A 22,948-nucleotide genomic window follows, 5' to 3' on the forward strand; every position below is an offset into this window, starting at 1 on the left:
TCGCAGGCTGGGGAGACCCATGATTATTGGTCATCCCAGCCTGCAGCCAACCAAGATTGCCGCATCCATTAAATTCGACAATTCCAGCACTTCACCTGGTATATATTCACATGGTCACAGATGTATACAGACATATACAGACCTATACATGCATAGATTTTTCACACATCTGTCAGTATACAGTGCATTCAAATTTATAGAGATAGCTCTGGGGCAAAGTTTTAGCATTTCATTTAACAACGCAATCGTACATACAGCCTGACAGGCATGCAGAGAGGGCACCTTTTAACAGTGCGTCAGGGATTGCTAGACTGGAAATAGCAGTGACTCACACGTTTCTACGCAGAATAATTAATGAAGCCAATGCCCTTTGGAGGACAGAAGACTATAGGCAGAGCACAGAGTATTTACTGCGCAGGCACAGGATTTCTGATTGGGAATCAAACATCTCACACATACCGTGATGCTGCTAGGTGGAGATATTAATTATAATGAAATTTGGAGGCAGGACTTTATTCACGACAGCAAACATATCATGGTTTGCAAAAACTCATTAGCATAAACTGCTAAAAGATGATATTTCAAAAACAAAGCATCTGCTATCAGGCATACAGGTAAGACCAATTTCAGCATTCTATTACCTGTATGTCCATATTAACAGTTTAACTCAATCACCCGATTTTCCAGGTGGGGAACCATGGGAACCTCTAACTCTGGCCGCAACTTACCTGAGTGAAATCACTGCTGATTACTGGGGCTCAGTCTCTGCCTCAAGTCCACAGCAGGTGGTCATGTTCCATTATTGAGCTCTGTGACTTTAGATGTAGCAGAACTTACATCATCATCATGGGACCTCGTGTGGATTACGTTAGACCTGCAGGGGTGTTTTGGGGGTTAATAAAGTGTTGAAAGAGGGTGTTTTTTGAATTTTATTTAAAATAAAGTATTTTTTCTGTTTGTGTTTATTTACTTTTACTTACAGATTAGTAATGGGGGGGTCTCCTGTTATTAATCTAGAGCTTAGTGGCAGCTGTGATATGACATTAGCCTCTTATTACCCAAATTTCCACTGCACCAGGGCAATAGGGAAGAGCCAGGTAAAGTTCTGTGCTGTCGCATCTAATGGATGTGACAATCCTGGGTGGCTAAAGGCTGCTATTTTTAGGTTGGGGGCCTAATAAGCATGGGTCTACCCAGCCTGATAATACCAGCCCCCAGCTAGTCAGGCTTTATCATGGCTGGATATCAAAATTGTGGGGACCACACACTGTTTTTTTCTAAATTATTCTAAATTCTAAATTATTTAATAAAATTATTTAAAAAAAAAAAGCCTCCTGCAGTTCCTCTCATTTTGATACACAGCCTAGATAAGTGCACAGCTGGCAGCTTCAGCCTGTAGCAGTATGCTTTATTTGTGCTGGGGATCATAATATGGGGGGTGTCTATGCCAATTTTTCTATTTATTTATTTATTTATTTTTATTGTACGATAGACCTGTAGACAGGGTCTGTGATTGGTTGCAGTCAGAAGCTGTCACACAGACTGGGAGCGCACCTGACTGCAACCAATCACATACGCCGGTGGGCAGAGAAAGCAGTGCATATGCAATCAAGGTAATGAGCGGCCCTGGAAGTGAATGAGAGGCTGAGAGAGCAGTTACAGCTGAGCCGGAGACTAGTAAATATAACCTGCTTCCTTTATTATTTTTTTCTTTATTTTTCCTTATATTTTTTTTGAGTTGACAGATCTGGAGCAATACCCGGAATTTCAGGCCTGTGCCCAGCACTCGGATACATTTGAACCTGCATAGATCTGGACTTTTATAGGCCGGGCCGCCCATCACTAGTTATCATAAATTTAGCAATATCCAACTGCATTAGAGTTTTGTGTCTGTAGTAATTTTGGCTTTAGCTTACAATGTTGATTTCTAACAGTAAATGACAGTGAAATCGCAGGGTGACAAAGAGTTTCTGCATGTTACAAAGTAAATTACAAAGACCACACTGTTTTGATTTAGTTGTTCTCAAAGGGAAATATATTCATTTTAGGCCTGTAGAAAACACAGCAGGGTCGGGAACATTTATCAGATTTATAGCTTCTTCCATGGTGTTCAATAGTAAATAATTTGCATAACAGCTGAAATTATCATTAATCTTTATCAAGGATTCTTCTGGTATTTACAAAGCGCCTATGAACTACAATTAGAAAGCCAGGATAACATATAAATGTATAACCTTAAATCAACAGTAAATTTAAAGAATGAAATTAGACAAGATTAGTTGAACTTACTGCAAAGGAAAAGTGAAGCAGTTGCCTATAGCAACCAATTGTATTCAATTTTTTAAAGGCTTTTAAGAATGGAAGCATCAACTTTATTTTATGTCATGGGCAAATGCGGCAATAATTCTTTGTAGAATCCCAACGCTAGTGAAGGGTCGAATGTCAAATTCAAGTTCACAAACCCTTTAGATTGTACATTAGACCGATCTGACCAGGAGCATTTCACTTCAAAAACAGTAATCATATTAAGCATCCTCAAAGTGGCAAATAATTGTCCAAATTTGGCAGATCATGACACACTTGTGTTCTTAGCAAACAGACAAAAAAATCCAAAAGAAGTCCAACTTGACAAATTATATTTTGACAAGCAATAGTTTGCCATTGCGAGATAGAAGTAAATAATTGCAACTACTTTAACTGCTTAAAGAGATTTTCAGCAATCAAAAGATGTCTGCCCAAATGCTTAAACTTCTAAAACTAGAAATACAATTGTACACACCTATTTGGGTAGAGATCAAACTCTCCGATACTTATCTGGTCTTTTTTTTCCTGGCTGTAGATGTGAGGTTGAGGTTGCAAAGCGCATCATCACTGTAGGCAATCATTGAAATCAGTGGATCTAGTGAGGCGGAGCTCAGTGATTGGCTGTGGTAGTAGTAATATACACTGTAGTTATGACTTCAGGTTAGTAAACAAAGACTTTGTGCTGTACCTGTAGAGGGTGAGAACTATCCGTTTTTGTTGTTCTAATAGTTTACCTCATTTGGTCGCAAATTTTTTGATTGTGTTAAATCCCCTAACTACTTCCAGACTCACTCATAGACAATAAACATCCAAAGTATCAACATTCTACTCTGCAGAATCTACTCTAAATTGTCAATGCATAGCAGTGCAAATGCATGTGATCATGTAGCAGTGAAAGTGGGGGCAGCTGTCAGACAGAGCACAACAATCATAGAAAAGGCAGGGATGGTTTGTTACCATCTCTGCCTTCTTAACTGATGGAAATACAGAGCTGAATGGGCACTGTGAATGCAATAATAAGAATATCTTCTCGGTACCACTCCTACACTTTTCCCGGGCCCTATTTCCTTTCTTCTCTCATATTTTTCTTATCCCTATCTTATCCTCCATCTTTTCTCTTCCATCAATCCTCAACACTCCCTTTTCCCCCTCCCCTTTTTCTAATTTTCTAATTTTCTTTTTCTAATTTGATTCTATTTTTTCACTTTCACATTTTTTTTTATTTTTTATTATTTTTTTATTTTACATTTTTATTTTTTTATTTTTATTTTCTATTTTATTTTATTGTTTATTTTTACTTTTTACTTTTTATTCTTACTTTTTATTTTCATTTTTTTAATTTTAATTTAATTTTTTATTTTTTCACCCTTTTTTTATCTATTTTAGTCATTCATCTTCATTCCTTTTTACCTTTTACTCTTTCCCTTTCATTCTCTCTCTGGTCTTTAAGGTTTTTCCTTTTTCCATGTTCCATGTCTCCCTTTTCGTCCTCTTGTCTTCATTCACAGTCTGGATCACTCTCATAGAAGCTATTTACTTTCAGGCATGTGAACTTGCACTTCCCATACATTACCAGAAACTGCCATCCACTGCCAACCACACTAGTGTTGCCGCTGACGTCACAGGATGTGATGTTATTCCAGCACATGCTTGTTCACATAAAGCAGTGAGTACGGGACCCACGTCACTTCCGGTCCTGCACCACCTATCACCACTCACTGTGAGGTACAAAAAGCCCGCCCAATCACACATTATTCATGCCATTCACCAGAGTGATTCCACTATCCACAGGCGTGCATTGTCTTAATTATCTACCTGACTTGCTAAGTTTTGTTCCTTGCATAACCTCTGCAACATTCAGGGTTGGCCATATATTCTATTATAGTATGTTCACTATCATGCCTTTTATCATCACAGATCCCCTACCTGCTGCGCACAGCACTTCACCGCTGACTACCTGTTTCTCTTTTGTGAACGTTTGACAGGTACTCCTTATCCCTGAACTATAGTTCCATTATGCTGTTTTGTCACTCTTACACAGTGACCTGTTCCACAGTTAGCATAATAATACCTTATGATTAATTTACCCATACGAACATACTGTATGTCATGATGTTCTTGAATGCGGATATTTTATTTCGCAATGGTATTGAATGTTCTTGATGTTATTGAATGTAGATATTTGATTTTGGAATGCTTCTGTTCATCTTCAATTCACCTTGAATTTTTGTGGTACCTTATTTTTGTAACAACTGATTATGATTGCTTTATTCTGAGTTGTCCGCCATACAATGTTCACATATGCCTCTATGCGTAGATATGTTCTAGCTTTTTGGAATGGTGACTTAAACCATCTTTTTTCACTTATTTACTTGCTATTTTATCCCCTTTAATGATTATGCATACCATTTTAATTATTGTATTGGTTATGATTATTGATTGTAATTCGTGTTACTTCTATTTTTCTTTTAATATTCACTGTATACATAAGGAAGGTCATATAGACCGAAACGTCAACATTGATATTATACACTAAACAAAAGGGAGCTTTTCTTTCATCACAAATATTGAGTGCAGGATTCTTCTTTTTATATGAATATGGGGTTGGACCCTATCTGAGCACCAATCATAACCCCAGGAGTGCCGTACACCCATATATTTTGGTGACTGAAAACCTACCATTTCCAGGGACATCATGAAAGCCAGAGGTCAATTGATGATTCTTGTTTCTGTCATGACGCTCTTCCTTTAAACACCGGCTGAGAGCTGGAATTTACAGGACATCGTGATTTCTGCTCACAACCTCATGTCTTCTAAGGAGACTAGTAAATACAAAAAAAAGTAAAAAAAAGGTTTTAAAAATATGAAAAAACACAAGTTCAAATCATCCCCTTTTTGTCTCATTAAAAATAAAACAATTTAAAGGGAATCTGTCAGTTCCAGTATGCACCCAGAATCACAAGCAGTTCTGGGTGTATATTGCTAATCCCTGCCTAACCGTCCCTGTATACACTAGCATAGATAAAGGGATCTTTAGAAAAATTATTACTAAAGATCTTTTATCGTATGCTAGTGAGCGAGGGCACCCCAAACTGGTCAAAAAAGGGCACACTGTGCCTGTCTTGTGTTTGGAAATTTGGTGGCATATACAGTAGGCTTTTTTGGTCGGTAAAGACTGTCACCATTTAGACCCTTATAACCAATGTCTCCACTCCTGTAATGCTCTCTTAACTGCCAGAAGTTCTTTATCCCAAATATCATAATTAGGCTCAGCTTCAGAAAACTTTTGAGGAAAAAAAGCACATGGATGAAATTAAGCTTCTTTTAAGAGAGAACTGCACCCATCCCCACAGAAGAGGCATTAACCTCGACCACAAAAGGCAAATCAACTTTGGGTAGACTGAGGATCAGAGCCTTAGAGAAGGCTGTCTTGAGAGCAACAAAAGTCTCAACAGCCTCTTTAGGCCAGCAAGAAAAGTAAGAACCCTTCTTGGTCATATCAATAACAGGCTTTAGAATAACTAAGAAATTATTAATGAACTTTCTATAGTAATTAGCAAAACCTAAGAATCTCTGCATAGCTTTAAGGTTAGTAGGTTGTACCGAATCCAAGATGACCTATACCTTAACGGAGTCAATCTGAAACCCTGATGAAGAAACCAAATCCCCAAAAAAATGTATCTTTTGAACCTCGAATTGACATTTTTCGAGCTTTGCAAATAACTAATTGTCACAAAGAAATTGAAGAACCTGTTGAACATTCTCATGATGATTATCTCAAAAATGTGAGTAAATCAATGTCTTCCAAATAAATCACCCCAAATCTACCAATCAGAAAGCAAAACAAATGTCATTAATGAAGTTCTGAAAGACCGCCGGAGCATTAGTCAACCCGAACAACCTCACCGTATTTTCAAAGTAACCCTAGGGTGTATTTAAAGCGGTTTTCCACTCATCTCCTGATTGAATAGCTCTGAGGTTATATGCCTCTTTTAGATCAAGTTTAAAAAATGATTTGGCTCCAGCGAGTTGATTAAACAGGTCAGGTATAAGGGATAGACAATAGGGATTACAGACCGTGATTTTATTAATCTCTCTAAAATCCAAGCATGAACGAAACCCTAATCCTGTTTCTTGAAAAAAAAATTGACACATCCACAGGAGAGGAGGATGGCCCATTCCCCCTTGGCCCGACTCTTTTGAATATACTCTTTCAATGCTTCACTTTCTGGAAGAGAGAGGTTAAATAAATGAGACTTAAGCATTTTGGCATCTGATAGGAATTCAATTAGGCAATCATATGACCTATGCGGAGGAAGAACTCATGTGTTGGCACCAATTTTTCTCATCTGACCAGATCCCCTTTTTCTATATGCCATTTTGGAGACATTGCATGTGGAAGAAGGTGCTCTGGTCACATCAAACTAAAATAGAACATTTTGGGCTAAATTCAAAATGCTATGTATGGTGGAAAACCGACACTACACATCAGCTTGAAAATAAGACGCCCAAAGTCAAACATGGTGGTGGCAGCTTCCTGCTATAATGATGCTTTTCTTCAGTAGCAACAGGGAAGTTCGTCAGAGCTGATTGAAGATGGATAGAAAATACAGGGTAATTCTGCAGGAAAACCAAAGATGATAAAAGACTGGGATGTACATTAAATTTCCAGCAGTATATCAACCTTAAACCTACTGCCATTGCTACAATTGAATGGCTTAGATCAAAGCATATTCATGTGTTTGAATTGGTCACCCAGATTTTATTATTATCTAATATTATAAAATAATAATTAATACTGAATATAGGTACATGATTAATTACATTGAAGCAATCTTAGTCACTTCAATATCTGCTCTCATGCACTCCCCGACACCGGACCCTCCTCGCTGCCTGCATATTTCAAAATTTATGGGGTCCCCTATTATAGTATCATCACTTTTTTCAATAAAAATTCTTCAGAATTTAAGTGATTTATAACAGCACGATGGTCTGTGACATCAATTCTGTGTATAGCACTATACACATTTTTACATGGTTCTAAGACGTTTATCACCAGATAGGAACCTTCTATTTTCATTTTTTTTTCTCATTCCGTGTAAATTTCACTAAATAAAACTCTTTTGCTATGTTTATTTCTTTAACACCTCAATGAACCTGGTATACTGTAAGTTTAATCATAATTCTGTGTAATATCATGTAGCATATGACAGTCAGTTCTTCACGTGACGTCAGTTCCTCACACTCTCTTTTTTCATGCAATTGACAACCTATATAAGGATGTATTGTGTTTGCTTTTCAATATACATTGCAAGTTTTAGTTTCAAAAACCGAAAATTCCTTTTACCTTAAAATCACAATATTTATTGGACATATATGCCACAAACAGGGTACATACAAACATAGAATAATAAAATTGTATTAAATTATTAATGGAAAGAAAGGCGAGAAGATATTTCCCTCTCTCACCCTTCCTTACATACGGAGGTCGGCGTTCTAATAAGTCATAACTCCCCCGATCCTCGTCGACTGAAATCATTCATTTGAATGAACGCCCAGATGGAGTACATACCGTTACCTGGGGACTGTTTCTTTGATGCGATTCAGAGGGCTTGAACGCTATCTTAGGACTCTGCTTATATTGTTTTCTGAAAACCTGGGTTGCATATTCCATATGACTGAAAAATTGTCTAGATGCATGGACTTTGTCTGTAGTGGCAATTTAGCCTGAACCTCATTCAGACTCTACGGTTAGCAACGATTTCACCAGGTGCATGAAGTGGTGATTTATTATTGTTCTTTGGAGGACGTACCATATTATCTATTGGTCCTGGTACGAGTTTATAATGGTTTGAAGCTGTGTGTTTCAAGGATCCATGCTGTTATACCCCTGATGAGCCCCTATTTGCTAACTAAGGGGCGAAACGCGTAGGGTGAATCCTGGACAAAAAACAGCTTAAGTCAATAATGTAGTTTTATTGTATGTCGACTTGAGGACATAGTTTGGCCCATCCCTACTAGTCTATGACAGATGATTAGTGACGGACTTATTTTCCTCCTCTGCACATCTTATGTGTGTTTATAATCTTGTGGGCTTTACCTTTGGTGTTACACCTTACCCACTACTATTTAGAAACACTGTATGTCCTCTTGAGAGTGAGTGGAGGGTCAGTATAGGATTTCAGTCGACGAGGAACGGGGGCGTTATGACTTATTAGAACGCCGACCTCCGTATGTAAGGAAGGGTGAGAGAGGGAAATATCTTCTCGCCTTTCTTTCCATTAATAATTTAATACAATTTTATTATTCTATGTTTGTATGTACCCTGTTTGTGGCATATATGTCCAATAAATATTGTGATTTTAAGGTAAAAGGAATTTTCGGTTTTTGATAGTATACTCTACCTTGGTATCTATATCCGGTTTTTTAGTTTTAGTTTCTGAAGACGGAGCATGCTAGCTCCGAAACATGTAGAACTGTGAACAATAAAATCTGCTGGTCATTTTGATTGCTCTCCTGAATCTGCCTGGCAGTGCGGTACAACAATGCATTTCTTCCTTTCCACTGACTGACGATTTAACCCGTGGGTCTGCAGCAGCCAATTTTTAACACTAACAAGCGCATTACGGGACTTGTGACTTGTTTATATATATATATATATATATATATATATATATATATATATATATATATATATATATCTAATATACTAGAAGGTGGCCCGATTCTAACTCATATTCTAGAATTTATTGTGTAGTTAATGAATGATTTGTGTTATATACAGTCAGGGCCAGAAATATTTGGACAGTGACACAAGTTTTGTTATTTTAGCTGTTTACAAAAACATGTTCAGAAATACAATTATATATATAATATGGGCTGAAAGTGCACACTCCCAGCTGCAATATGAGAGTTTTCACATCCAAATCGGAGAAAGGGTTTAGGAATCATAGCTCTGTAATGCATAGCCTCCTCTTTTTCAAGGGACCAAAAGTAATTGGACAAGGGACTCTAAGGGCTGCAATTAACTCTGAAGGCGTCTCCCTCGTTAACCTGTAATCAATGAAGTAGTTAAAAGGTCTGGGGTTGATTACAGGTGTGTGGTTTTGCATTTGGAAGCTGTTGCTGTGACCAGACAACATGCGGTCTAAGGAACTCTCAATTGAGGTGAAGCAGAACATCCTGAGGCTGAAAAAAAAGAAAAAATCCATCAGAGAGACAGCAGACATGCTTGGAGTAGCAAAATCAACAGTCGGGTACATTCTGAGAAAAAAGGAATTGACTGGTGAGCTTGGGAACTCAAAAAGGCCTAGGAGTCCACAGATGACAACAGTGGTGGATGATTGCCGCATACTTTCTTTGGTGAAGAAGAACTCGTTCACAACATCAACTGAAGTCCAGAACACTCTCAGTGAAGTAGGTGTATCTGTCTCTAAGTCAACAGTAAAGAGAAGACTCCATGAAAGTAAATACAAAGGGTTCACATCTAGATGCAAACCATTCATCAATTCCAAAAATAGACAGGCCAAAGTTAAATTTTCTGAAAAACACCTCATGAAGCCAGCTCAGTTCTGGAAAAGTATTCTATGGACAGATGAGACAAAGATCAACCTGTACCAGAATGATGGGAAGAAAAAAGTTTGGAGAAGAAAGGGAACGGCACATGATCCAAGGCACACCACATCCTCTGTAAAACATTAAAACATGGTGGAGGCAACGTGATGGCATGGGCATGCATGGCTTTCAATGGCACTGGGTCACTTGTGTTTATTGATGACATAACAGCAGACAAGAGTAGCCGGATGAATTCTGAAGTGTACCGGGATATACTTTCAGCCCAGATTCAGCCAAATGCCGCAAAGTTGATCGGACGGCGCTTCATAGTACAGATGGACAATGACCCCAAGCATACAGCCAAAGCTACCCAGGAGTTCATGAGTGCAAAAAAGTGGAACATTCTGCAATGGCCAAGTCAATCACCCGATCTTAACCCAATTGAGCATGCATTTCACTTGCTCAAATCCAGACTTAAGACGGAAAGACCCACAAACAAGCAAGACCTGAAGGCTGCGGCTGTAAAGGCCTGGCAAAGCATTAAGAAGGAGGAAACCCAGCGTTTGGTGATGTCGATGGGTTCCAGACTTAAGGCAGTGATTGCCTCCAAAGGATTCACAACAAAATATTGAAAATAAAAATATTTTGTTTGGGTTTGGTTTATTTGTCCAATTACTTTTGACCTCCTAAAATGTGGAGTGTTTGTAAAGAAATGTGTACAATTCCTACAATTTCTATCAGATATTTTGTTCAAACCTTCAAATTAAACGTTACAATCTGCACTTGAATTCTGTTGTAGAGGTTTCATTTCAAATCCAATGTGGTGGCATGCAGAGCCCAACTCGCGAAAATTGTGTCACTGTCCAAATATTTCTGGACCTAACTGTATATAGATGTTGTTTTGTGTAGTTGCCAAGTGTTTGTGTAGGGAGCTGTAAATGTTCTGGGTGTTGTCTGGGTGTGGGGGGGGTGTCAGAGCGGTGTTGTTTGTGTGTTGCGTTGTTTGTGGAGCGCTGTGTGTCTGCAGTGTTGTCTGTGTGTGTGGTGCTGTGTGTGTTGCGCAGTTTATGTCCGTGAGGGGTTCGTGTGTGTGTTTTGGGGGAGGTATGTGTCGCGGGCGGAGGAGGGGACGCTGCGCTCTCCCACTGCTCGGGTCCGGCTGCTGCTGCTGCTCGGTGGTGGCTCGAGCGGTGGGCCGGATCCCGGGGACTCGAGCGGCGCTCCTCGCCCGTGAGTGAAAAGGGTGGGGATTTGATTGTGGGGGATTTGAGTATTGTCCGTGATGCCACCCACGGTTGTGGTGATATTGGTGACACCACCGCTGCTCTGGATGGGGATCCCGGGAGCGGTGACAGGGAGCAGCTTTGTTTTTAGTTATCCCCTCCGTGGGTAGGGGGTTGGTTGTCCCGGGGCCCGGTGCCGGGGTAGGAGTGGATGGCAGGCGGGTTCCGGGGCCTGGTGAGGTGGAGGGTCGCGGGGGCAGCGCTGTGCCGCACGGCACGGTGGTACTCACTCAGCGAATGATGAGGACACAGTTCTCGGTAAAACACACGGCTGGATGGACGGGTCCCACAGACGGCTGTGGTGTTGTTTCTCCCGGCAGGTTGATGGTGACTGCCTTACCCACATTATTTACATGCCACAAGTTTGTGGTTGCCTTGCAAGTTCTCAGGCTTGTCCATAAGGAGTTCCTTATGCATAATTGTAAAGGGGGTCCCAACGGGGACCAGTTGCCGGCATCGACCGGTGCAAATCAGCAGCAAATCAGGTAACTTTCACGGTATCATTTACTTATCATTCATTTTAACTTTAAACAGTACTGGTGGTCCCAACGGGGACAACTTGCAGCGGAGCTCCGCTGACTCTGGAGCGGTTACCACTGCAAGGGGTCGGCCCCCTCGGGGACCGGTCGATACATCGGGTTCTCCTTCCACAGGCAGTTCAACCCAGAACCACTGACAGCCGTTAAGAACGAAGGCGGGGGCAGTGTGGTAAGAACCCCCTCCTCCATCAGCGACATTCTCTCTGGGCCTCAGGCTGCTGTACCGGCCCCCGGCTCCCATGCAATCAGGGCTGGCTCTGGGGTTTGGGTGGACTGGTCGCGACGCGGCACGGCCGCAGCGGCCCCTTGCTCACGGGCCCCCACTACGGCAACCATCCTGCGCATCTCCGCCTTCCAGTCCAGCAGCTGCTGCAGGCTCTGCGCCCTCACCTTCAAGCAGAACCGGCCCAGCTCCCACTCCAGCCACGCAGCGGTCCCGGTGGGGAGCTCACCCGGGCCGCAGTCTTCCAAGGCTACTCCTCCTCGGTTCCCCCAGAGCTTGGACGCTCCGGTAGTGGGCACTCCCGAGCTCCAATTCGAGGACGCCGCCATTCTTCTATCCGCGTCCCTTAGTCTCTCTCCGGCTCCTCCTCTACAGGGGCGGGGTTTTGGCCTTCGCACCTCCACTACTCGAGGAGACGCTCGAGCGGGAATTCTTTGTGCCCAAAATGGCAGCTTCACAAATTTTCCGGCCGGACACCTCCGGCGGTCACACAAGGCGCACTTCCACCAGTTGGTAGAACGGTAAGATCCTGTTCGTGACGCCAAGAGGAGGGGACGCTGCGCTCTCCCACTGCTCGGGTCCGGCTGCTGCTGCTGCTCGGTGGTGGCTCGAGCGGTGGGCAGGATCCCGGGGACTCGAGCGGCGCTCCTCGCCCGTGAGTGGAAAGGGTGGGGATTTGATTGTGGGGGATTTGAGTATTGTCCGGTTGTGGTGATCTTGGTGACACCACAGCTGCTCTGGACGGGGATCCCGGGAGCGGTGACATGGAGCAGCTTTGTTGTTAGTTCTCCCCTCCGTGTGTAGGGGGTTGGTTGTCCCGGGGCCCGGTGATGGGGTAGGAATGGATGGCAGGCGGGTTGCGTGGCCTGGTGAGGTGCAGGGTCGCGGGGGGTAGCGCTGTGCCACACAGCACGGTGGTACTCACTCAGCCAATGATGAGGACACAGTTCTCGGTAAAACACACGACTGGATGGACGGGTCCCACAGACGGCTGCGGTGTTGTTTCTCCCAGAAGGTTGATGGTGACTGCCTTTCCCTGCACCTATGTACGGTGAATAGTTCCAATGGGTTCCCACCGGTAACCCGCTCCCCAGCTTGGATATGGGCTGGAGGAGCCCCTTTTGCCCGCAGGCTCTGGCCCTGAGAAACGGTTGCCTTGGCGGTGGTGGTGTCTCCCTCTCTTGGTTGGACTGTTGCCTTCTGTCGGGACTTGGCTGCTGGGAAACCCAGGAGGTTGCCTTCACTAACGAATTCGGCAAATTCACGGCGACTCCTAGCCTTGCCGGGGTCCGTAAGCCCCTGCCAGATGGTGCTGGCTTCTCTTTGTGTACCGGTCCGGTACCGCCAGGCCACCACCCATCCACGGTCCTTACGGTAGACTCCGATAGGCCACTCCTGCAGACAGTCACCACCGTCTGCCAACCTTGCTGATCTGTCCGGGCCACACACCCGGACCAACTTCAGTCTGCTCAGCTGCCACTTTCCTTCCTTCCACTTTCACTTCCCTAGCTGAACTCCTTACTTTTCCCGCCTCCAGGACTGTGAACTCCTCGGTGGGTGGGGCCAATCGCCTGGCCCACCCCCTGGTGTGGACATCAGCCCCTGGAGGAAGGCAACAAGAGTTTTGTGTCTGACTTCGGTGTGCCTGACCGGGAGTGTGGGGTGTGTGGGTGTTGTTCTCTGTGGCACCTGGCTTGTCCAGGGCGCCACATAAATTTTGTGCAATGTGTGTGTGTTGCGCGGTATGTGCGTATATTTGTGTGTGCCGCGGTGTTTGTGTGTTGTGTGTGTGCGGCGTTGTCTGTGTGTGTGGGTGTCTGTGTAGGGTGGTGTTTGTGGTTCCCAGTGTGTGTGTGGTGTATTTTGCGGTGCGTGTGTGGCTGTGTGTGTGTATGTTTTGGGGGGAGGTGTGCACCCCCCTCATGATCCATCCCCCATGCTGCGCACCCCCCATCGTGTTTCATCCACCATGCTGCACACCCCCATCGTGCTCCATCCCCCATGCTGCGCACCCCCCATCGTGTTTCATCCCCCATTCTGGGCACCCCCCCATCGTGCTCCATCCCCCATGCTGCACCCCCCATCGTGCTCCATCTCCCATGCTGCGCACCCCCCATCGTGTTTCATCCCCCCATTCTGGGCACCCCCCATCGTGCTCCATCCCCCATTCTGCACCCCCCATATTGCTCCATCCCCCATGCTGCACCCACCATCGTGCTCCATCCCCCATGCTGCGCACCCCCCATTGTGTTTTATCCCCACATTCTGGGCACCCCCCCATCGTGCTCCATCCCTCATGCTGCACCCCCCATCGTGCTCGTTCCCCCATGCTGCGCACCCCCCATTGTGTTTCATCCCCCCTATTCTGGGCATCCCCCATCGTGCTCCATCCCCCATACTTCACCCCCATCTTGCTCCATCCCCCATGCTGCGCACCCCCCATCATTTTTCTTCCCCCATTCTGGGCACCACCATCGTGCTCCATCCCCCATGCTGCACCCCCCATCGTGCTCCATCCCCCATGCTGCGCACCCCCATCGTGTTTCATTCCCCCATTCTGGGCAGCCCCCATTGTGCTCCATCCCCCATGCTGCACTCCCCATCGTTCTCCATCCCCCATGCTGCACCCCCCATCGTGCTCCATCCCCATGCTGCGGACCCCCATCGTGTTTCATCCCCCCATTCTGGGCACCCCCCATCGTGCTCCATCCCCCATACTGCACCCCCCATCTTGCTCCATCCCACATGCTGTGAACCCCCCTCGTGCTCCATCCCCCATGCTGCACCCCCCATCGTGCTCCATCCCCCATGCTGCAAACCCCCCATCATGTTTCATCCCCCCCATTCTGGGCACCCCCCCATCGTGGTCCACCCCCCATGCTGCACCCCCCATCGTGCTCCATCCCCCATGCTGCACCCCCCATCGTTCTCCATTCCCCATGCTGCGAACGCCTCAGAGAGGAGTATAATAGGAGGATTATAATAGGAGGAGTATAATGGGAGGAGTAGTCCTGGGGAAAGAGGAGTATAATGGGAGGAGTTGTCCTGGGGGGAGGTGTACAGGTGCCCAATGTGTGTGGGGGGCGTGGCCGAGTGGGCATAGTGTGAGGGGGCATGGCCTAGCAGGCATAGTGTGTGGGGGGCGTGGCCCAGCGGGCATCGTGTGAGGGGGCGTGGCTTAGCGGGCATCGTGTGTGGGGCATGGCCTAGCGGGCATCGTGTGCGGGGCGTGGCCTAGTGGGCATAGTGTGCGGGGGCATGGCCTGACCAAACAGCCAATCCATGTGGGGGGCGGGGCCAGGCCGAGCCGAGCGGCCAATCCGTGTGGGGGGCGGGGCCAGGCCGAGCCCAGCGGGCAATCCGACGGTTGTCACTGTAAGGACACAATGTCACTGTATGACACAATTTTGGAGCAAGACAGACAGACAGACAGAATAAGGCAATTATATATATAGATGCCCATTCTCAGAGTGTACAATGTATGGGGCACTCAACTGACAAATTTGCAATGCTCCAGAAAAAAGCATGCTGGGTATCTTACAAAATAGTCACCGCAGCCACAGAGGAATTCATTGAGAAGCGCAATTTCTACAATGGCGCCACTTTGGGGATTTTTATTTCACCTTAGCGGCTCCGTAAGTATTGCCTGCAAACTTCTCCAGTAGAATATGTGCTCTAAAAGCCAAATAGCGTTCCTTACTGCAAAGCCTTGTTGTGTCATCAAACAGTAGTGTCTGATGACGTATAGGGCATTATGGCATTTGGGTGGAATTGCACAATAAATATTGTTGTCCAGTTTCCTCTTTTAACCTTTGTATAATGGACAAATTTGGAGGTAATTAAAAAGCTAATTAAAAAATTACATATTAACCAGTAAAATGTTATATTTTCATGTCTCTATGTTATGAAATTCTGTGAGACACCCGAGGGATCAAAATACTCACTACTCCCCAAGATTTCCATAAGCAGTAAAGTTTTTACTAAAGGGTCAGTGATGTCAACACGTGTGAGAAACTGTGGGTCAGGCGCTGACCTGTAGTGACTCCAGAGGTCACTCTCGGTCAGCACCACACCCAGAGTTTCTGACGCGCAGTGACTAGAGATGAGCGAACCGGTCGCGGTTCGGCTCGAGGTCGGTTCGCCGAACGGGGGTCCCGTTCGAGTTCGGTTCGTCGAACGTTCGACGAACCGAACTCGAACGTATAGGCTATAATGGGAGGCAATCACAAACACATAAAAATGCATGATAAATGTACACAAACAGTTAATAAACATTGCCATAACACTTACCGGTCCTCGCGATCCCTTCTGCACTCTGTCTCCTGCCGCTATTCCATCCGATGATCGCTGAATCCTCCCGGTGACCTGCACTGCCAGCAGAGAAGCAGGACCTATCGTGACGTCAAAATAGCCATGTGACCAGTCACGTGGCTATTATCTCATTGGCTACAGACTGGTCACATGACTATGACACGTCATGTAGGACCTGCGAGTGCATCTCTCCGGTACACGGTGCACATATGTGTATCGACGTGTACCGGCGACATGCTCTAGCACACGGTCGACTCCCCGTTCCGTTAGGGACCGGCTGACACAGCCGGTCATTAACGGAGATCACCGTTGCCATAGCAACGCAGTTAGCGGTGACGTCACCGCTAACCGCGGCTCCGAGAGCACCGTTGCTATGGTAACGCGTCTGTCAGCGTTACCGCTAGCAGCCAGCACTGATCACTCACAGAGTGAAGGCTGCACGATTGTACTGAGCATTGTAGTGAGGATGGAGGTTCCCCAGCCCCAAGTGATGCCCCTCACTACAATCGTCACTACTACTACACTAGAAAGAAAGCAGACAGAAGAGCAGGGTCGTGGAGGGCTGACAGGGGGTAATAAAGATGGAGTCTCTAATGTGTCTGTGTATTTATTTCTATTAAAGTATTTTTTCTCTGTGTGGTGTCTTTTTTTTAACCCTTTATTGGAGATTCTTAATGGCCAGGTCAAACGTGCCTGACATTAAGAATCTCTGGCTTAATACTGGCTGGTAAAACAAAGCCAGTATTAACTCATGATTACCCAACAAGCCACCCGGCTCCAGGGCTGTTGGAAGAGTTGGATACAGCGCCAGATGATGGCGCTTCTATGAGAGCGCCATTTTCTGGGACGGCTGCGGACTGAAATCCGCAGCAGAGGCGCCCACAAACCTCGGGCTAACCTGTGCTGCGGATTCCAATCCCCAGCTGCCTAGTTGTACCCGGCTGGACACAAAAATAGGGCGAAGCCCACGTCATTTGTTTTTTAATTATTTCATGAAATAAGTGAAATAATTAAAAAAAAACGGGCTTCCCTATATTTTTGGTTCCCAGCCGGGTACAAATAGGCAACTGGGGGTTGGAGGCAGCCCGTGGCTGCCTGCTGTACCTAGCTAGCATACAAAAATATGGCGAAGCCCACGTCATTTTTTTGGTGGGCAAAAAACTTCTGCATACAGTCCTGGATGGAGTATGCTGAGCCTTGTAGTTCTGCAGCTGCTGTCTGCTCTTCTCCATACAGACAGACAGCAGCTGCAGAACTACAAGGCTCAGCATACTCCATCCAGGACTGTATGCAGAAGTTTTTTGCCCCCTGAAAAAATTATGTGGGCTTCGCCATATTTTTGTATGCTAGCCAGGTACAGCAGGCAGGTACGGCTGCCCCCAACCCCCAGTTGCCTATTTGTACCCGGCTGGGAACCAAAAATAAAGGGAAGCCCTTTTTATATTATTTCATGAATTTCATGAAATAATTAGAAAACAAATGACGTAGGCTTTGCCCCATTTTTGTGTCCAGCCAGGTGCAACTAGGCAGCTGGGGATTGGAATCCACACCACCGGTTGGCCTGAGCTTTCTGGGCCCCACTGCTGCGAATTGCAGTCTGCAGCCGGCTCAGAAAATGGCACTTTCATAGAAGCGCCATCTTCTGGCGCTGTATCCAACTCTTCCAGCACCTGCCTGCTATACCTGGCTAGCATACAAAAATATGGCGAAGCTCACGTCCTTTTTTTGTAGTTTTTTGGCAAAAAAAATAAAAAATGCTTCCCTGGATTTTCCATTGCCAGTGAAGGTAACACCAAGCAGTGGGGGTTAGCAGCCAGTAGCTGCTTGGATTACCCTTAGCTAGCAATACAAAAAATGCAGCGGGAGCCCATATATATTTTTTTTAATTATTTATTTAAATAACTAAAAATAAAATGGGCTTCCCTGTATTTTGATTGCTGGACATCACAGTGCTGTAAAAATAAATCTTTAAAAAAATGACGTAGCGCTCCGCGGTATTTTTGATTCTCAGCGCAGATAAAGCAGACAGCTATGGGTTGCCACCCCCATCTGCCTGCCGTTACCTTGGTTGGCAATCAAAATACAGGGAAGCCCATTAATTTTTTCTATTTAAAAAATAGTTAAAAAAAAAAAATTACGTTGGGTCCCCCCATTTTTGATAGCCAGCTAGGGTAAAGCAGACGGCTGTAGCCTGAAAACCACAGCTGGCAGCTTTACCGTGGTTGGGGATCCAATGTGGAGGTCCCCTCAGGCTCTTTTTTATAATTATTTTATAAATATTAATAATTACACAATAAAAGTAGGGTCCCCCCCAAATTGGATCACCAGCCAAGGTAAAGCGGACAGCTGTGGTCTGGTATTCTCAGGGTGGGAAGGTCCATAGTTATTGGGCCTTCACAGCCTAAAAATAGCAGGCCGCAGGCACCCCAGACGTGGCGCATCCACTAGATGCGCCAATCCTGGCGCTTCACCCCAGCTCATCCCGTGCCCTGGTGCAGTGGCAAACGGGGTAATAAATTGGGTTGATACTAGCTGTAAAGTCACCTGAGATCAAGCCCAGCAGTTTGTGATGTCATGGCGTCTATTAGATACCCAACATCATAAACTGTCAGTACTAACAAAAACAAAAAATCGACAAAAGAAATTTATTTGAAAAAACAGTCCCCAAAACATTTCCTCTTTCACCAATTTATTGTAAGAAAAAAAATAAAGGGGTCCCACGACGACTCTGGACCGTCTAGAATATGGGGGGGAGACACTCAGGGAACGTATCCCCCATTTTCTAGGAGTGCGGACCCTTCATGTGAGGAGTGTGGGTGCAATGAATCTGCACTCACTCTCCCCGGGTCCACAGCAGCAGAGTCCATGTCGTAATGGTTGCTACCAAAGCTGCAATGCCCTGCTCATGAGGTAAGGGCATGCCTAATCAGGAGAACTACTGTAGAGGAAGCTCTGCTCACTGGTATATAGGTGCTCAGAGGTAATAATAGATAAAATTAGTGAGTAACCTCGGCACTCTATATCTCCCAGACTAAGTCAGTAAGTCACAATGGATAGTAATGCAAAATCACTCTTTATTGGTCCGTATTAAGAAAATTTTTTTTTCATAAGCATATATGTTTTTGTCCAAAACAAGTTACAAATGACGTTTCGGCCTGAGCCTTCGTCAGATTGGACTTATCTGCATGTAATCATGAAAAATGACAATAATCAGTATCACATAAGAGTGAGAGAACAATAACATAAACTCGAACAATGTAGAGGTACAATTGGGATGCAGCAAAAAAATTGCAACACAGCAAGAAATGAAACACATGATACAAATGTCATAATACAGTACAAGGACAATATAGTAATGACAAATATGGGGTCAGAGTAGGCTTAGACAGCTCTGGTACGAAAGAGATGTCAATCATAAAGTAACATGTGCAGTAGGTGTAGAGCTACAGTATGCATGGCAGAGCTAATGGGTAGACTGACCATAGAAAAAGAACGGAGAAAAAGTGGAGAAAAAGTGGAGAAAAAGTGGAGCATAAGAGGAGAAAAAGTGGACAAAAAGTGGAGAAAAAAGTGGAGAAAAAAGTGGAGAAAAAGTGGAGAAAAAGTGGAGAAAAAGTGGAGAAAAAGTGGAGAAAAAGTGGAGCATAAGAGGAGAAAAAGTGGAGAAAAAGTGGAGAAAAAAGTGGAGAAAAAAGTGGAGAAAAAGTGGAGAAAAAGTGGAGAAAAAGTGGAGCATAAGAGGAGAAAAAGTGGAGAAAAAAGTGGAGAAAAAGTGGAGAAAAAGTGGAGAAAAAGTGGAGAAAAAGTGGAGCATAAGAGGAGAAAAAGTGGAGAAAAAGTGGAGAAAAAAGTGGAGAAAAAAGTGGAGAAAAAAGTGGAGAAAAAGTGGAGAAAAAGTGGAGAAAAAGTGGAGCATAAGAGGAGAAAAAGTGGAGAAAAAAGTGGAGAAAAAGTGGAGAAAAAGTGGAGAAAAAGTGGAGAAAAAGTGGAGCATAAGAGGAGAAAAAGTGGAGATTAAGAGGAGAAAAAGTGGAGAAAAAGTGGAGCATAAGAGGAGAAAAAGTGGAGCATAAGAGGAAAAAAAGTGGAGAAAAAGTAGAGAAAAAAGTGGAGAAAAAGTGGAGCATAAGAGGAGAAAAAGTGGAGAAAAAGTGGAGAAAAAGTGGAGCATAAGAGGAGAAAAAGTGGAGATTAAGAGGAGAAAAAGTAGAGAAAAAGTGGAGCATAAGAGGAGAAAAAGTGGAGCATAAGAGGAGAAAAAGTGGAGAAAAAAGTGGAGAAAAACTGGAGAAAAAGTGGAGAAAAAGTGGAGAAAAAGTGGAGCATAAGAGGAGAAAAAGTGGAGAAAAAGTGGAGAAAAAAGTGGAGAAAAAAGTGGAGAAAAAGTGGAGAAAAAGTGGAGCATAAGAGGAGAAAAAGTGGAGAAAAGGTGGAGCATAAGAGGAGAAAAAGTGGTGAAAAAGTGGAGAAAAAGTGGAGAAAAAGTGGAGAAAAAGTGGAGCATAAGAGGAGAAAAAGTGGAGAAAAAGTGGAGAAAAAAGTGGAGAAAAAAGTGGAGAAAAAGTGGAGAAAAAGTGGAGCATAAGAGGAGAAAAAGTGGAGAAAAAAGTGGAGAAAAAGTGTAGAAAAAGTGGAGAAAAAGTGGAGAAAAAGTGGAGCATAAGAGGAGAAAAAGTGGAGAAAAAGTGGAGAAAAAAGTGGAGAAAAAAGTGGAGAAAAAAGTGGAGAAAAAGTGGAGAAAAAGTGGAGAAAAAGTGGAGCATAAGAGGAGAAAAAGTGGAGAAAAAAGTGGAGAAAAAGTGGAGAAAAAGTGGAGAAAAAGTGGAGAAAAAGTGGAGCATAAGAGGAGAAAAAGTGGAGATTAAGAGGAGAAAAAGTGGAGAAAAAGTGGAGCATAAGAGGAGAAAAAGTGGAGCATAAGAGGAGAAAAAGTGGAGAAAAAGTGGAGAAAAAAGTGGAGAAAAAGTGGAGCATAAGAGGAGAAAAAGTGGAGAAAAAGTGGAGAAAAAGTGGAGAAAAAGTGGAGCATAAGAGGAGAAAAAGTGGAGATTAAGAGGAGAAAAAGTAGAGAAAAAGTGGAGCATAAGAGGAGAAAAAGTGGAGCATAAGAGGAGAAAAAGTGGAGAAAAAAGTGGAGAAAAACTGGAGAAAAAGTGGAGAAAAAGTGGAGAAAAAGTGGAGCATAAGAGGAGAAAAAGTGGAGAAAAAGTGGAGAAAAAAGTGGAGAAAAAAGTGGAGAAAAAGTGGAGAAAAAGTGGAGCATAAGAGGAGAAAAAGTGGAGAAAAGGTGGAGCATAAGAGGAGAAAAAGTGGAGAAAAAGTGGAGAAAAAGTGGAGAAAAAGTGGAGCATAAGAGGAGAAAAAGTGGAGAAAAAAGTGGAGAAAAAGTGGAGCATAAGAGGAGAAAAAGTGGAGAAAAAAGTGGAGAAAAAGTGGAGCATAAGAGGAGAAAAAGTGGAGAAAAAGTGGAGAAAAAGTGGAGAAAAAGTGGAGAAAAAGTGGAGCATAAGAGGAGAAAAAGTGGAGAAAAAAGTGGAGAAAAAGTGGAGCATAAGAGGAGAAAAAGTGGAGAAAAAAGTGGAGAAAAAGTGGAGCATAAGAGGAGAAAAAGTGGAGCATAAGAGGAGAAAAAGTGGAGAAAAAGTGGAGAAAAAGTGGAGAAAAAGTGGAGAAAAAGTGGAGCATAAGAGGAGAAAAAGTGGAGATTAAGAGGAGAAAAAGTAGAGAAAAAGTGGAGCATAAGAGGAGAAAAAGTGGAGCATAAGAGGAGAAAAAGTGGAGAAAAAAGTGGAGAAAAACTGGAGAAAAAGTGGAGAAAAAGTGGAGAAAAAGTGGAGCATAAGAGGAGAAAAAGTGGAGAAAAAGTGGAGAAAAAAGTGGAGAAAAAAGTGGAGAAAAAGTGGAGAAAAAGTGGAGCATAAGAGGAGAAAAAGTGGAGAAAAGGTGGAGCATAAGAGGAGAAAAAGTGGTGAAAAAGTGGAGAAAAAGTGGAGAAAAAGTGGAGAAAAAGTGGAGCATAAGAGGAGAAAAAGTGGAGAAAAAGTGGAGAAAAAAGTGGAGAAAAAAGTGGAGAAAAAGTGGAGAAAAAGTGGAGCATAAGAGGAGAAAAAGTGGAGAAAAAAGTGGAGAAAAAGTGTAGAAAAAGTGGAGAAAAAGTGGAGAAAAAGTGGAGCATAAGAGGAGAAAAAGTGGAGAAAAAGTGGAGAAAAAAGTGGAGAAAAAAGTGGAGAAAAAAGTGGAGAAAAAGTGGAGAAAAAGTGGAGAAAAAGTGGAGCATAAGAGGAGAAAAAGTGGAGAAAAAAGTGGAGAAAAAGTGGAGAAAAAGTGGAGAAAAAGTGGAGAAAAAGTGGAGCATAAGAGGAGAAAAAGTGGAGATTAAGAGGAGAAAAAGTGGAGAAAAAGTGGAGCATAAGAGGAGAAAAAGTGGAGCATAAGAGGAGAAAAAGTGGAGAAAAAGTGGAGAAAAAAGTGGAGAAAAAGTGGAGCATAAGAGGAGAAAAAGTGGAGAAAAAGTGGAGAAAAAGTGGAGAAAAAGTGGAGCATAAGAGGAGAAAAAGTGGAGATTAAGAGGAGAAAAAGTAGAGAAAAAGTGGAGCATAAGAGGAGAAAAAGTGGAGCATAAGAGGAGAAAAAGTGGAGAAAAAAGTGGAGAAAAACTGGAGAAAAAGTGGAGAAAAAGTGGAGAAAAAGTGGAGCATAAGAGGAGAAAAAGTGGAGAAAAAGTGGAGAAAAAA

This window comes from Anomaloglossus baeobatrachus, chromosome 1 (genome assembly GCF_048569485.1).
Source record: "Anomaloglossus baeobatrachus isolate aAnoBae1 chromosome 1, aAnoBae1.hap1, whole genome shotgun sequence".
In the NCBI taxonomy this organism is placed as follows: domain Eukaryota; kingdom Metazoa; phylum Chordata; class Amphibia; order Anura; family Aromobatidae; genus Anomaloglossus; species Anomaloglossus baeobatrachus.